At 40.9% G+C, this 15047-nt stretch overlaps 1 protein-coding gene across 21 annotated transcripts in view; it reads left to right on the forward strand.

Moving 5' to 3' along the window:
- Positions 1-15047, forward strand: part of MAP2 (microtubule associated protein 2) — a 232492-nt gene that overhangs the window by 39991 nt on the left and 177454 nt on the right. For all 21 annotated transcript variants that reach the window (XM_066322388.1, XM_066322389.1, XM_066322392.1 and 18 more), the window contains exon 2: positions 7715-7773. The gene's annotated coding sequence lies outside the window, so the exon portion shown is untranslated. The remainder of the gene's footprint in view (positions 1-7714; positions 7774-15047) is intronic.

Here is a 15047-nt window from a genome sequence, read left to right on the forward strand (position 1 = left end):
TAGTGAAATGTTGCATGGGATCTCTTCAGCCCTGTGCTTGGTGTGTATTGATTTTACAAGTGGTTATGTGCATAAGACTCACTGAGGTTAGCAGGACTGTGTAAGTGGTGGAGGGACTACTTTCAGAATTACATCATCTTGCCCGTGCCAGAGCCAGGTTTTTTGTTTTGTTTATGTTTTTTTTTTTCATAGGAATAATTGCCACAGTGGCCAGCTTAGGGCTGTTGGAGCAGTTTTCTGAGTATCTGCTTTGAGTGACCAGTTCCATGTTAAACAAAACACCCCCATTTTGAAAGCTCCTTGAACATTGGAAATTTCTATTTGAAAAAAAAGCTGAAGATGAATTATATATGTAGCATTTTGAAATGTACCTAGACAAGCTCTTTGCTCAGCATCTATAATTACAGTGTTCCAATCCTCAATAGAAGGTTTCAAAAGAAGATAACATTCAAATCTACTCATTAGTTGTGTTACTAAGTGTCACGCCCTTTTAATAAAGAAAAAGTGCATTCTTCCTTTACCGAATACAACACAAAAGAGATAATGTCACTTCCCAAGGAAGGATTATTTAAACTAGAGTGATGCTTGTGCCTACTAAGTAAAAGTTAATAAATCTCTAAAATAGGGGGTTTCTGACCCAGATTTAATGAGTTTGAATTGTGGTACTTGTAATGGAGGTCTCGCTGGTAAGGCACACAGAAAGCCCTACTAGGAGTCCTTGCCTTCCCCTATTAACCTTTTGAGTGGGTAGTGTCATTAGTGTGCTGTTTCTGTGATTATACTCTCTTCATATATAGGAGGGCCATAAAGGACTATGCATTTATATTGTATCAGAATTTAAAGACCCTATGTACTTAAAATGTTTTAAATGAATTCTGGGCTCTGTATGCTTCCACATGTGTTTCTAGTATGGCTGTAGAAATAGATCCGGTGCTGGTCAGCCCTCACAGCTCAGACAGTGCCTCTTTTGTCATGTTGCAGCACAAAATGTTACACAGATTCTTGATGCACTCGACCTCAGTCACATCAGATGATGTATCACAGACCAAAAAAAGGCTGTTAAAGGAACCTTTTAACGTTGCCGAGGTCAAATGGCCCATTACAGGAAACACTGGAAAAAAGGGTGTTTGTGCAGTCTTCGTGGCAGCCTCTGCATACATATTACAAAGCATTCTTTAATGTGGCATCACATTTATTTCTAGTCTTCTGCAGAACTCCAGCCTCATTAAGCACACGTCCCTCTGGTTGGGAACAGCCACTCAGTGCTCTTGCTGGTTCTCCTGTATTTCAGACACATCCTAATCTTTCTGTTTTCTGCAAACTCTGTTAAGGCTGCCCTGAAAATACCGAACTTTTCTATATCAGTTGTCCTTATATTATCTGCATTTAGAATTTGTATTTCCAAGCCTGCAGTGAATGGATGGGCAATTCCACTGTAGAGGTGTAAAATAATCACTTGAAGTTCAAGTAACTTTACCTGTAGGTATCCAGTGGAAGCTGCTGGGGTCACTGTGGAGTCATCAGACTCTGCTCTGGCCCTGTGTGAGCAGTCTGGAGAAGAGGGTTGGTTCCCAGAACCTGGCTAGAGGCCGGGACTCAAACAGTTGTCTAAACTGTGCATCAGGAAATGGAGTTTAAACTGCTCAGAAAAGTTGATTCTTTTTCTTTTCTGGGATGGCAGAGTCTTTTTGCTTTATTCAAGATTCATATATCGTCATTCTGTTGAGTATTAAAAGCCTAGGCTAGCACAGATTGAATTGATTTGTTATCTATTAAAATAAGATTGCCCAAAGAATCCTTCATGAATGTGACACGTAGAAACTCCAGAAGAACTCTCATTGATTTCTGATATGAATGCCTTAAATTGAACTTGATTTTTAGAAGTGAGTGTCACTCTTCTCTGTATTATTGAAGCTTTGCATTTTTATTCTTTGATTTGCTCTTTGTTGAAAGGAAGCTGCCTATGGTGGTATTGAAAGAGGGTTTTTTTACTATTAAACCTTAATTAGTGTTGCTCCTACACTTGTCAAAGTTGTGTACTTGCCATGAGCCTGTTTGATGAGAACTCAGCATCAGCTGGGACAGCTGTGGATGTCATCTGACTTGAGGTCTGTATATGCTTCCAAAGACTTTACAGGGAACTTGCAATAAATGACTTGATTTCTCTGTGCCTCAGTAACCCTTCTGTACTGGAATAACTAATCCTTTGCTCTATGGTACTAGAATTGAGAAGGTGAAGATGATAGACTAGAAGGTGTTCAGACATTAAAATAGTAGGAGCCTGTAAAGGAGAAGGGAAATTATTCATTTAGTACTTCCTCTTGGAAAGTTGTGATTGGCAGGGCTGAGTGGTGGTGTGGTTGGAAATTAGTGGTCAGTGGTGAAGCTCCAATTGACCTTTTGGGCTCAGGACCAATGTGGGAGTAACAGAAGAAATGCTTGAGGTTTTTTTTTTTAGGAACGTGTAGATTCTCAGCAAAAGAAACCAAAGATACTTCTCAAGCATATTTCATCACAACGGAGAAAATAACAACTCACTTTGTGTTTTTTTACACAAGTGTCCAAGATGGATCCTTAACTCCTGTGAACTGGTGGCATTTCCTGGAATTTTGATGAAGCTGTGCTGATCTGTCCTAGCTAGGAATCAGGCCTTTGAGTATGAAATCTGATAGAAGAAGAAAAAAGGTTTCAGGCAATTCTTTTCCTCACAGAAAGCTTCCAACCTTGCTAACTCTTCCAGGGTATTAAAAAAAAAAAATAAAATTAAGAGCAGGTAATAAAGGATATGGTTTAATGTTGCTTGCAACTGGATAAACTGAATTAACTCCTGGAAATAAGAACTGCTATGAGGAAGACATTGCCTCTGAATGAGAATGGGGAGCAATTAAAATTTGCAGGCTCATACTAACAGAAGTACCTTGTAATGAGGATAAAGGAATTACTTGAATGGAGCAATGGTAACACATTGGTTTCTCTTGAAAGTCAGGGGGTTTGGTTTGTTACATATTTTCTTGCACTGTTGGTACCCTTGCAGTGTTTTGATTGCATCCTTGAAAATGTGTTCAAACACTAAAAAAAGGGCTAACAGGATCATCTAGAAAACCAAACAGAAGCTCTGAGACTCTTTTGCTGCAGAAATACTGACAATGCTCAGTGTAGTTTTTGTGTGAATTCCTGGCCCTGAAACTGGCAGATTAAAATGGAAAGGGTATGTGCTCCTGGATAACTGGGCTCTTGGCTTCCATTAAAAGTACTGAATGTGTATCTGCTCCTTTTTTGCTCTACTGGGAAGGTGCCCTAGAGATCTGTTATGTTACTGCCTCTTCAGTTCTGAGCTGCAGGTCGTTTCTCATGTGTAAACAACCTCAAATGTTCTGGGGGGTTTTAGAACTCATTCAACTTTCCATTTCACTAGAAGTGGTAAGAGAGGCTATCAAAAGTACCATAGCAAAATGAGGAATGGTTTTAGGTCAGTGAAATGATCATTGAAATTTCTGTCTTTTTAAGGAAAGGAAATATTATTCTGTTCTTCTTCACACAGACTGCAGTGAGCTGCTTAACCAGTGGGCTTCAAATGTGAACCCCAGTCCAAGCTGAGTGTGCCTTAAGGGCAAGGCCTTCAGAGTACAGCCACAGCTCCTGCAGCTTCATTGCATGCAGGCAGGTGAACATCCAGAATCTTCGACTGTCCATTATCTTCTGTGAGCAGATCAAACAGCAGTAATGCACAAGGCTGGAAGAAATTGCAAGGGATACAATGCAGATCTTGGTTGTGGCAGCAGGTTCCCTGAGATATCTCCATCCTGTTTACCTGGTTCTTTTTGTCCAGTTGAAGGCAACTGACATCTTCAGAGGGTTCCTAATTTAGTTAGATTACCCTAAATCGCCTTTGCAAGTCTTTCAGACATGTTGACCAACTGCTAGCTTTGTACTTTGTAGGATTATGTCCTGGGCTAAGACATGTCTGTGTGTCAGACAGCAGTGAACAGCTTGAGGTTGATGGCTCTGACAGAAGAGCTCTGGAGAACCTGTTAGGAGCCACCCCTTCAGTGGAAGCTGAATATTCAATTGTTCGCTTTGCTACTAATGTGGGGTGTGACTTGCCTCCACCTAAGAGCCAACACAGCAGAGAGGAATACGGGCTTGCACTCCTGGCTCTGGCTGAGCAGTGTTGTGTACTTGGGCTCAGCCTGTTTGGTCTCAAATAATATGTTGGTGGATGAAGCTCTGTTCGGAAACATTTCCTTTTTGCTGCCTCTGCAGCAGCGCCACTGCAGCACTTCGGATCCGAGAGTTCCATGGCATTGATTTTGGATGATTTTGAATGTGATTAAATACTCAAAAACTCTCTCAGCTCAGTTTTTTTTTCTCTTTCTGGCTGCTCACACAAAGCATTGTGAAGAAGTCAGCCTTAGGCTCACCAGCCCTAACCCCTTGAGCACACATTCAACCACCTCCCCGAAGAGTATAGGATATACGTGCTGCACTTTTCCAGTAAATATGCTATATTATAACAGAAAGCTGGGTCAGGCCAGTTTGTTTTGGTTGGTTTCTTTACTGAAGTAGATTTGCTGATGGGGCCATCTGTCTTTCAGATATTTTTAACTAATTCACAGTTTGTTTTGGGAGTCTGAGTTAAGCTGACGGGTCTCCAATTCCCTGTGTGGTTATCCTCCTTCCTTTTTAATCGTGTTTGCTGGTTCTGTGCTTGCTTTTAGGCAGTGCTTCAGTCTTCCCTCATTTCCTGTGAGTTCATGTTGTCATCTATTAGTGTGTGGTTGGTTTCAGCCTGTTGGTTGGGGTTTTTTTAATGATAAAAATTTTAGTAAGATTTTGTCTTCTTAAGTTGACTTTCCTACATTAATCGGTTCTTTAAACGTATTTCTCTGGTCAGCACTGTAGTCAGTTGATGTCCCACCTTTGTTTTACAATAAAATAGTATTTCTCTGTATTTTTATTCCACTTCTAGTACTTTTTGTACTTTTTTTGGCCTCCTATGAAGCCTTACTGACCTGTGTGGAATTGCCTAAAATCTCTCTTTATTTTTTCTTTGAGATTCACTGCCCTTTATCTGCTGTACTTGTCCCTTCCTTATATTTGAATAGTTGATGTTATCATTTCGTGATCACCATTACCTAATCCGTCTTCCACCTTCAGATTTCCAAGCAGTTTCTCCCTTTTAGCCAAACCAGCTCCATCTTCTGAAGTGAAGAAGGTTGTTGGAAGATGTATCCAGTTGTGCCCATGAATCTTTTGGATAAGCTCAGCTCTTGGGGCAAGGTGTATACTGAAAGATGGAAAGTACTGGACAACTTTCTTTTCCTGCTGGATGTTACTGGAAATCAGTTAGTGAAAGACTTCGGTAACCAGAGCTATCAGTGTGACACCAACTTCACATAAAAGCTGACAGCATTAGCAAATGCCACTGTAGTTACAGAAAAAGGGTAGATAGTTTTGTTCAGTGTAGACTTCAAGGACAGCTCCTGATTTTATCGTCCAGCAAGTATTCAGAAATCAAAATGTCAACATGTCGCAGTGCTAATCTTGTTTTTTCTGAGTCAAGCAGTTGGCATAGTATTTTATTGGTAGCCTTTTCCAGAATATGTCCCCTGCTCACCACAGGCTGCATGAGTCAGGGCTGTGATTTGGGAAAATCTTGATGTTTTTAAGGCTGAGTTAACTGAGTGTAACTGTAGCAGGAGTGTAAATAGGTGTCTTATTGGTGTTTCATGGCCATTTTAGCAACAAGTCTGTTTCCCTTTTATTATGACCACAGATAGTAGGATGAGTCTGGAGTCCCTAAAGAGTAAATAATTGTGGACCAAGCTGTAAAAATGCTGGCAATTCTGCTTTCTGGAGGTGCCAGGGTAGTGTGCTTGTCCATCAGTTGCTCATCAGAAGCTTGAGAAAAGGGATCCTGCTGGCACCATTCCTTTCGTTTGGATATGAACTGGGAGCTCCTCAGAGACTGGAGGGTGCTGAGTGGGGTTTTGCTCAAGAGGGGTATATTATGTATGAAGGAACGCTCAGTCTGCATTTAAAGGATGCTCAGTCTTTGGTGCCTGACTCTGCCCTTGGGGGTGGTACCTTAGACAAGCATCATTTAGTAAGTCTAACCAGCTTACAGCTGATTTTCTTCTCAGACATGCAGAATTAACCAGAGATAATAAGATTCATGCCTGGCTGGTATGTTCTAAGAACTGACTTTTCATTTGCTGCTGTTGAAAGGAAAGAAGAAATAGTAGAGCTTGACTTGCTTTCTCCTCTTCTCCTGGTTATACCTCCATCTCCATCCTCAGTTATGACAGCAGTGTGCTGTAGAGACTTAGGTCTTTTTCTGCTTTCTCAAAGTTGCCCCATGCTTAAAAGAAGGAGGGAGGGATGGGGTTCTTGCTTTCTGCTCACAATTCAGCCAGTGCTTCCTGTTAACTTTGGCAAGACGTTGAATCTGTCCTTCTCTACCTTTCTGTGAAAGTACATGTTTTCTTCTCTAGCTTTGGTAAAGTCAGAGATGAGACTCCTATGTCTTTCAATGACAACCCCTATACTTATGTGTACAAGGAGGCATAGCAAAGTTTACTAAAAGTACAAGGTGCTTTTATTCCTGCTGACATTTATCTTCTCCCTATCTTTCCCCTGTGCAGCAATGAGTATCTTAAATAGCTTTGGCTGTGAGTTTTGTTACCCACATTTTGGCAGAAGTTAATTCTGCAGGTGGGGTTCATGTTGATTTATGGTGATAGGCTGGGAAATGGTCCATTTGTTGGTTGTTGACGTGAAGCTGGGCAGGGAAATCTATACTTCTTCCTTCTTGGGCAATTCAATGCAATTTGTACATACCAACAATTTGCAGTTTATAGGTGCTTCTCCCTTGCCTAGCCATTCCCAGGATTTGCAAAGCAGTAATTAGTCCTTTTTTATGCCCTTGTGATGATATTATACCCATGGTTAGTAACTCAAGCCCAGAGCAGTTAGGGACATGCCCAGGGTCCTGCAGTAAAACACCCGTAGCACCAGAGAATTCTCCTCTGTGACTGCTCAACAGCACTTCCCTCTTGCAGATTTTCTGTGGTACATGATACCATGTTATCTGATACTGAATTAGTCGATCCCATCAGTCTGGTCTGCAGCTTGTAAGCACATAATTTGTTACTGTGCAGTGTGTCTGTGGGGTTCCTGGCAACAAGGAAGCTTTTGGCAAATTAGGTTGTATTATCTACGTTGTTTGTTTGCTGACTCCTTTTACTTAGGGCTGTTGCTGTTAGCGTCTTTTGTAATTTTTTGGCAGATCATTCTCAGTGGATCTGGATACATAAAAGGTCTTCAGCCTTCAGATCATCTTTTTGTAAAGAAGGAAGGGATTTAATTGTTTCTATGAAACAATTTTTATCCTACAGACACCGTAGTGTAGCCTGTGCTTCAGAGGAATCAGCTTTTCCATTCACTTTATACAAAAACAGGCATTCTGAAGGCCTGGGCTCTTTGGTAAGATGTGGCCTGATGCAAATTAAGGAATCTAAGCTATAATGGCAAGAGATGTTCTAGTCGCTGGAAAAGAGCATTTGGTGTAACTTTGCATGTGTTACTAAAAGTAGAGAAGGAAGGTGTTGTCTTATTAACATGTTGCAATTCATGAGTCTTTAATTCATATAATAAAATCAAAGCTTTTCCTTTCAACAGCTGCCACTAACTGGGAGCTTTTGTTTTGTTTCAGATTGTGGAAACCTGAAATAAAATATCCTGTGACTGACGAGGTGACAACACCACCACAAGGTGAGTCTTTTGTTTTTGTTGGTCTCATATCAGTTGTTCCAGGGCTCTGGAAATGTTGTGTGTCTTGACTTTACTGGGGTGAATTGCTTAATGAATCTCTGGGGCTTGTTCAAACAAACCCAAATAGTTTGACAGGACTCCTCCTGTGCCAGAAAATACATGAGTTATGTATTGTAATGGTGTTTTAAACAAAGAAAATACATACATTTTCTGTGCTGCATGGTGAAGGTGTTTATGACATAGAGGTGGAAACAAGTGAAAGTAAAAACAGATTGGGGTTTTTGCCAACTTTTTTGTGTAGATGTCTTTTCTGTAGGAAATGTCCTCTTTTCATTGCCAGTTGAGCTATCCAAAAGCTGCTGCTGCTGCTGAGCACAAGGTCTAAGTTGAATCTGTGATGTGGCATTTTTTTCTTTTCACGCTTCAAATTTAGAGTTCACAGTTAGCAAAAAAGTTCCTTGCAACGTGTGCTGATTACTTGTGTGTTAGTCACCACACGCTCACCTTGTCTGAGCATTCGTTTGCTCTATTTTGTTGAAATGTTTTAGTGAGGTTGTTTATGGGATATGCAAATTTGCAACACAGCCCAGATGCCAAGAGATGCTGATCCCGGGATTTCCCACTTGCACCCCTGATATTATCTGTTCAGAGAGGAGTTTGTGTAATGGGTGAAGATAGCTTCTAGTTATTTGAAAAACAGCACAAAGAGAGCTGGTAAGTACTATTTTCACCTTACCCATTGGTTATTGAAAGAAGAATTACTTGGTTATTTCTCTTCCAAGAAAAGTTAAATTTTCAAGCACGAGGTTTATCTGGTGATGCTCAGAGTCATGATGAAGTTGGGTTTTGTTTTCAGGTTTGGCCTTTTCTGTAGGTGGTTCTTGACTGTCTTCTCTATAGGGTGGAGAATGGAGTAAAAACTGGGACGTGTTGCCTGTATCTGTGTGCTGGGGGTGGTTTCTGATCTCAACATTGCTGCTTTTATTGCAGCCTCACGTTTCTCTCTTGGAGGTCATAGTTTTTTCCTTTGTGTGAAGGCATGAGTCTTCCTGGAGTATGTGTCTACAGCCAGAGAGCGAGTGACAGTATTTCAGTGCAGCAAAGGGTATTTCACAGTGTGTTTCTTGTCACCAGCTCTGAAATAGTGCATTATAACAGCTGTGACAGGCTGCAGTGCAGATGTACCACTTGTATTTCTCAAGATGTTTTAAAAAATTGTCACAGTCGTGCAAGCCTCCTGTCTTGCAGCGACAGAATCAGGCAAGATGTGAGAATTTATCAGCAAGGCTCCTGTTGTCATTGTTCTCGAGTGGAAACTGCCAGGGGCCCTGCTCCTGGTATTAATCCTTATCCAGTGAGGTCCAACTTTGATCTCATTGAGTACATGAGGTTTCTTTTATTTGCTCCTTGTCAGCCTCTGCATGTGATTGAACTCGAATCATTAGGCAAAAAGTGAAATGGTCACGAAGAGACAGGTCTTTCAAAGCTGTTGTAAGGCCAAATCCAAAAACTTTAATAGGAAGGAGCAATTGAGGATGTGAGCTGAAAATGTAGACAAAGCTGTTTGGTGGGTGCTCTTTGCAAAAAGAGCAGCAGGGAAGTTGAGAGTTCATTCTGCATTTCACTTCACCGGTGCTCGTCTGCGTTTCAGTAGTCTTTGTGGCAGGGTTTGAAGCAGGGTCTGTTCTTACCAAAGATTTATCACAGTTCATGCCTGTAACCAGGAAATTCAGAGCAGGCTGGTGAGCTTCAGCTGAAAGGAGTAGGTAAACTCCTGTCTGCTCACAGAATTGAGTAGTAACGCAATTCTGCCAGTGCCTAAAATACTGGTACTTTCAGCTGCATTTGAGCTGCTCACAGTTCATCAATAGAAGCTGTGTCCTTGCATAAATGGGGGAGCAAAAGACCTTCTTGTAATTAAATAATCAGTTATCTAAATCTCATTTTATTGAGCTGAACACACAGGACAGATTAGAGGAGCAGTCCTGCACATCAAATTTTTAAAATTATATTAGATTTTGTTCTTCTCTTTCTGTCTTTCCCATGTGAATCTAAGGCACATGCAGATCATGTTCAGTTCTCTTTTTTGTCTTGCTAGTCCTCTATATAACCCTCCCTTAGGCTTGTACACAACCCATATAATGGCACAGAGAAGCTCTTCACCTATTTATTGGGTCTCACTCTGTTGCATCACTTTGTGAACTGCCCCAAAGCGCTTTCTTTGCTCATCAGACAGCAGTGTATCCTGCACAAAGGAATGAAAGCAAGACTCTTTGTCTCAGGCTTGTCTCTGCAAGGTCAGGCATGTATTGAACCTAAATATTACCTAGTTTTTCACACTTGAAGGGCAATAAAACCCCAATTCTCTAAAGAAAATGTTAAATGTAAGCAGAACTGTTGTTTTACTGAGAACCCGGGGGGGAAAAAGGGGCAACAAAAAGATGGTTTTATTTCTTATCAGAATATTTCACAGGAACAACCTAAGTGTATGTAATGCTACCAAAGCTGGTACGTTTTAATGGTGAATTTCTCTGTGGTATGAACAAAAAACAGAAGAGAATTTTATTAAAAAGCCTGAAGACCGGGATTGCCTAGCCTAACATTAGGCCCTTGTATGTCATTACTGCTTGCAAGATGTGTGCTTACCCTGCTCACCTCTTGCAGAGAGCAGAGACTGTAGATGAGCATCTCAGGAAGCTGGGAAGGTCATGTGTGATTGAGCCATTTTCTGAAGAATCTCTCTCTTTCTATTGAATCTAGAAGAAGAATATAGAATATGTAGAATGAAAGAAATGAGTGAGCTGGTGTTCTTAGAAGCCCTATACACAGACAGAACTAGCTGAACATTCACCTTTATGTTTTTAAAAGATACAGGAACTGGCATCACCATTTGCACTGTGGAGTCTTCTGTACTTCGGTCTTTAAATTGCTGCTGTTCTGGGCTGTTTCTCTTGTACAAGTGATCTGCAGTAGCCCTGCAAATAAAAAATTGTAATAAGGCACCTGATCTCTCGGAGAAATTCAAGTTCCTTTCTATCAGGGTATACTGGTTCTCTAGTTGCCAGTGTAAGATTATGCACCTCAAGTTGTTTTGCAGAGCTGCTCATCTGTACACACCATTACCATTCTCTCCCACTCTACTGCTAGGAACAGAAAGTGTAAAGGGAGACCACAGCTCTAATTTGCTCCCACAAAGAGGTTCCTGAGGAAAGCAATGTCACGTCTGGTGCAGTGAAGTGAGAACAGTCCACATGGTCAAAAGGCAGGATGTTGTCCTTGGGCCCTACTTCCTTCTCTGTGAAACGTTTTCTGTATGATATTCTCCTTGTGCTAGAATTAAAAAAAAAAAATAGTAAAGAGAAAGGCAAACCTACCTGGGGAAGAAGAAGCTTGTGGGTATGATGGGGACCAGGGGATCCCTAAGTCCTGTATCAGGGAGGAAAAAAAGTGGGAGATGCTGAATGAGATGGTAGGTGTAGAATTTTTGCAGACAAAGCAGTCGGCACCCATATGGCCCTGAACTGGGTGTGCTTGTTAGAATGAAGTGTAACGGACTACATTTCTTGTAGGAAAGGGAATCCAGGTGACCTCATCCCTGATAAATAACAGCTGTGTTAATTACAACACAGCCTCACTCATATGAGCCACAGCTGTAGCCAGTAAAGATAAGTGGGATAAAAGGGAGTGGGTTGGGTGGTGAGAGGGAGCCACAAAGGAGGAAGAACATTGGGGAAGAGAGAGCCGTGAAGAAGCAGGCTCCTGGGCAGAGAGAATCCCTGCAGTGAGGTCAGTGTGGGTGTGCAGCCAGAGCCTGTTGGTGGAACCTGCAGTCACAGTCTGGCTGGGGAAAAGCTGCAGTCAGAGGCTGCACACTGATCCCTGCAGGCAGAGTTCAGCAGGAAATAAGCAGCAGTCAGAGGCTGCAAGGGAAACCTCCAGCAGGAGCTTGGTGCAGGCAGAGGCAGGGAATGGTTGGAGTCAGGATGGCTGAGCTGTACAGAGGAACAAACCAGGCCCTTTGCAGGCTGGGATAAACAAGGAGTCTGTGTCTGGGCTCCTTTCTACCCTCTAATAAGAGAACTGCTGTAACAATTTCTCATTGGCAGAGCTCTACTGAAGTTGTTACAAATATGTTGTTATTGCGTAGCAGCAGAACTGGGTTGTTGGTTTAGTTCTCTTTCAGGTGCATTTGGGCGTTTGGGTTATATGTCTAAAATCCACTTGCTCGAATAATACAAAGCCTGAGATTATGAATGCACAGAAATAGGTTTTCTTTTAAGGGCCACTTTAGTTCACTCCCTGAGATTACGTATGATGTATAAAGATGCAGTTTTCTGAGTAGTAACAAATGCCATTGGGTTACCGTTTCTACCAAACACCAGATGCGAAACCCAGAGGCTAGCAAAGTATTTATTGAGGGAGTATCTGAGGAAGCTGTTCTTATTGATGCCAGCAGCCCCTGTGTGTTAGTTAGTGCTAGTTGGGTTGTTTTGTAATGGCTAATTCCATTGCCAGCAGTGTCTTCAGAAAAAAAAAAAAAAAAAGGAAGGAACAGGTGGTGCACAACTTCTTTTTAAAAAGGAAACAGCATATTGTAGAACTGCAAGCATCTGCTTCTACTTAATGCTTAGTCTTCAGAGATGCCATTCGTTTATGTGGAATAAATTGCTATACCAGCTAGTAGTTCCTTACAATATTTTTTGACCTTATTTTATTCGGTGGGGCAAAACCACATTCCTTACTACCTCCTGCCTATCATACCTGGGGGCTGGAAGGCAATAGGATAAACAATTTTGATTAGGTCCTTCTCCAGAACAGAAAGTAGGAGTTTTATTTCAGACTTCAATGGGAGCAGGAGCCAGTTCTTGTTTTGTGATGTGCATCAGTGACATCTTCAGAGGCAGTCTTAAAGAAACATTATGCCCTTTAATTCCAACCTGAAGGGTTTAAATTAAGCAAGATGCTCAGAAAGCATCTTTTATGAGATTATTTGATACAGCAGGAAAAATAGATAAGTTTGCAGGTGAATGGTGAAGACCTTGATAAAAGTTTCTATTCCTGAAAGATTTTTTCAGTGTGTGTTTTTTCTCCCTGTCCCCCAGATGTAGGAGATTCTGTCTTTACAAGATTTGCTGCACTTGCAGCCTTTGAAAATAGTGGCTGTAATGCCTTTACATCTTCAGTGTCATTTATTATTAGTGGGGAGAGAGCATTTCAGTGTGTGTAGCACTCAGAGGTAGAAGCTCTTCTGTTGCTTAGATCCCCAACTCGTATCCTGTTCATAGATTTTTGTCTCCACTTCTAATGTCTTCACAGGTTTTTGGACACATTACCACTTAACAATTGATATGTCAAAAGTCTCTCTTCTATAAAGTCACAAGTAGGTGGTTGTTGTTGTTGTTGTTGTTGTTTTCCTACTGGTACCAGTACAGAACCAGTGTAAAAGCTGTTCAGTCTGATAAGACTGTAAGAAGTGTCTCACTGCAGCTCTTCCTAAAGACAATGTCATATTTTCTTCTGTGGCCAGGTCTGTAATAGAAAAGGGTTACATCTTGAGGAAAAAGAGATTACAGTCATAGGAAGAATCAGTTATTTTTCTTCCATTTTTTACGTGCTGCAGGCATAAACATGCCTCATCATCTCAAGGTAATTCAGTTTTTCCTTTTGTGTTGCTTCTCACCTTGGAAGCATATGGTATTAATGGGAAGCCATTCACCAAATTATTGATTTTCAGGCTTTGAAAGGTGAACTGTAGAATTCACTTCATTTGTCTGAGCAATGTATCGAGACAGGAGTTACTGACTTTAAAACTTTCATATGAAACCCAGTTGGTTTTGCTTGGAACTGATTTTCCTTTTTACTATTATAATATAGTGTGTGTATATTTATATATATGTAAAAATATATATATATAAATAATATGATACATTATTTGGTTATTTTGTTCTATGAATGAAGCACATAACACTTTTAAGAATCCACAAATCATACATCCTGATTACATCTGTATGACATCTCTGTATATTTTTGTGTAGCTGAAATAACTTTTTCAAGTTTCTAATTCCTAGGCTGTTAAGACTAGTGCCTCAAATCCTGATAAAATCAAGTCAACTCTACACTTCTAGGGGACTGAATAATGTTTTGATTCTGGTCAAAAAAGAGAAAAATATTTCTTTAGACATCCATGTCTCTGTATTTACCCACTGCTGGCACATGGGGCTGCTTATGCTTTGCTGTGTTTCTCCATCGTATAGGTTTGTAATCCAAACTGTAAAATATGTACATATTTTGCAGGAGGCTGTAAAAATGTGGTGCTTTACATTGCCAGACATAGGTATAAAATGCACTTTTCTCACACTTTATTGTTGTGGTTGCTTTGACCTGAGCTTCCAAAGACCCATCATTTGAATACAAGTCAGTGGCAAGATGGTGTGGCTGAAAACATCAATCCTTAGTTTTTAAGGGCATTCCTAGGAGAGATTTAGTTGTGGTATGGAGCTGTAGGCAAGAATTCAAATGATTCGTGTGCTTTTGACAGAGCTCTCTCTCTCATACTTGAATCAGAATCTCAGAGATAGGGGAAATTCAGTTCATCACAATGGTACTGCATTTGAAATCCAGAGTTTTATAAGCTTCTGTTGACTATTTTTTTTCCTTGCGGTACCTGCTGAATTAAATAATCATCTTTCTATAGAAAAGATTATGGAAATGTGTGTGATGGGGTTAGCAGCCAGGTGGGTGGTGAGGCTCTGTGTGTTTGAATGCTTACATTTAAGAAAGGCTTTTGAACATGGTTTGGAAAAACACCAGTCAGGGAATAGTGCCTGCACAAAATTCCTGCTGTGGTGGAGGTGAATGTAAAGCTGCAGGAGTCACAAATGAGTTTGAAATTATCCAAGACTGTGGGTAGAGGGATGCTCCTGTTCTCCCGCAGTGTACAGCTCTGTGTCTTTGCTCACCTTATGATGAGGAGGCCAAGTTTAGAAGCCAGAAAAATGCCATGTTACTCTTTTGTGGGGGTGTTTTGTTGCAGAGTTGGAGCAGTGAAGGAGGAGCATTCTTGGACAACCAGTCCTGAAGTACACAGTGTCTCCATTAGGAGACTCTGTTAGTGTTACCAGTTTTCATCTGAGGAAATGAGGAATGTTAAGATATTAATGTTATCTGTAGGCAAGTCTGTGACCCAGCTGGGATCAGATTCCAGTCTCCTGAGCCTCATGCAGTGCTTTTTTTGTTTCTTCCACCAAAGTGGCTTTTCCTGCTGTACATCTTAA

Source organism: Sylvia atricapilla, chromosome 7 (genome assembly GCF_009819655.1).
Source record: "Sylvia atricapilla isolate bSylAtr1 chromosome 7, bSylAtr1.pri, whole genome shotgun sequence".
NCBI classification, from domain to species: domain Eukaryota; kingdom Metazoa; phylum Chordata; class Aves; order Passeriformes; family Sylviidae; genus Sylvia; species Sylvia atricapilla.